Here is a 1,572-nt window from a genome sequence, read left to right on the forward strand (position 1 = left end):
AGGTAACTGTGGCATCAGAATAAAGGACTTGATATCCACAACCTGCAGACTGTCTCGGGGTAGTTTCTGCCGGGGGAGGCTCAGCCAGAGGAGCACCCCCCCCCAGCTCGCGACAGTCCTGCCCGTGGAGAAGCGTGAAAGGGCAGAGCGCGCAGGTGCCAGCCAGGCAGGGCCAAGGCCACGCGCTGTTCACGTCGCAGCCCCCACTGAGGCGGCCCGGGCAGGTCCCAAGCTTGGCCATGGAGGTGGTGCCTCCTCTGCCTGTGCCCAGTGTCCAGGCTGCACAAACCGCTTTCTGGGCCCTGGTTCCAGGGAGCCGGGCGAGCAGGTGCTGCCCCCTGATGCCGCCAACAGGTCCTACACCCGCCTGCCTGGCTGTGTCTGCCCCAACCCCCAAACTCAGGGGCTGCCAGACCTCAGTCCTGCCCCAGAAGGAGGGGCTAACCTTACTGAAGGAGCCCAGCGTTGCTAGGCAACTTTAAGACCACAGATCAACAAAAAGAGGCTCACCCTGGCCTCTGGCCTTCCGCCCCTCCCCAGGTTAGCACCTTGATGCATGTCCTTGTTTGTATTTTTCTATTCTTTTTCATTTTATTTTTTAAAAATTATTTATTGATTTCAGAGAGGAAAGGAGAGAGAGAGAGAGACAGAAACATCAATGATGAGAATCATTGATTGGCTGCCTCCCGCATGCCCCCCACTGCGGATCGAGCCCGCAACCTGGGCCTGTGCCCCCGACTGGAATAGAACCCAGGTCCCTTCAGGGCAGGCCGATGCCCTGTCCACGGAGCCACGCCAGCTGGGACTCTTCCTTGTCATTTTACAACGAAGTTGGAAGGCGAGCTCCTCCCATTTGTTTCTGCATGTTCACCCAGGTACTTGGGTGGCCACCCCCGGTGCCCAACCTGCAGAGAGCTGAGGCTGGCCTTTCCAGCGGGTCCACTGCACAGTCCCGTGGACAGGCGCCGTGTCCCCACTTTCCTGGTACAAACACCGTGGAGGAACCTCGCAGTCGCCAACCTCCCACCCCACTGGCGGCCGGGCCACTCTTCCTGTCCGGGTCCTGCCTGGTTTGCTCGCAGTGCCAGCGGCCTCCAAACGTGAGGACTGTTTTTCCTGAAGAAGCTGATGTGGCTGATGGGGAAGGCGGGCGGATTGCGGCCAAAGGCAGGGCAGGGCACGGAGCCAGGGCCCTGGGGTGTGGGAGACCAGCCAGGCTCAGGGCACAAGGAGAAGGGACATCCCTGCTGGCCCAGCTGCTGCCCAGCCCCCCGCACCCCCCTTGGCCACCAGAGCCGCTGGGTCCTGGGCCACAGGCAGCTCTCCCGCTCTGGGTGAGCTGGACCCCACCAGGTCCCCTGCACCCAAGACCTTGGACTGCGGCCGGGAGGCAGGCGTCACTGAGTGGGGTGGGTGAGGGCTGAAGCGACCGATAGCTCGCGGGGCGGGCCTGGTGTCTGATAACGACACCCCGAGGGCTCAGCAGCCCGCCCTTTGGCCCGCACCCCAGCGCTCTGCACCCCAGCGCTCTGAGAGCCCCGCCCAGGCCAGGCCTGGCGCTGTCCGGGAAGG

This window comes from Myotis davidii, unplaced genomic scaffold (genome assembly GCF_000327345.1).
Source record: "Myotis davidii unplaced genomic scaffold, ASM32734v1 scaffold663, whole genome shotgun sequence".
NCBI lineage: Eukaryota > Metazoa > Chordata > Mammalia > Chiroptera > Vespertilionidae > Myotis > Myotis davidii.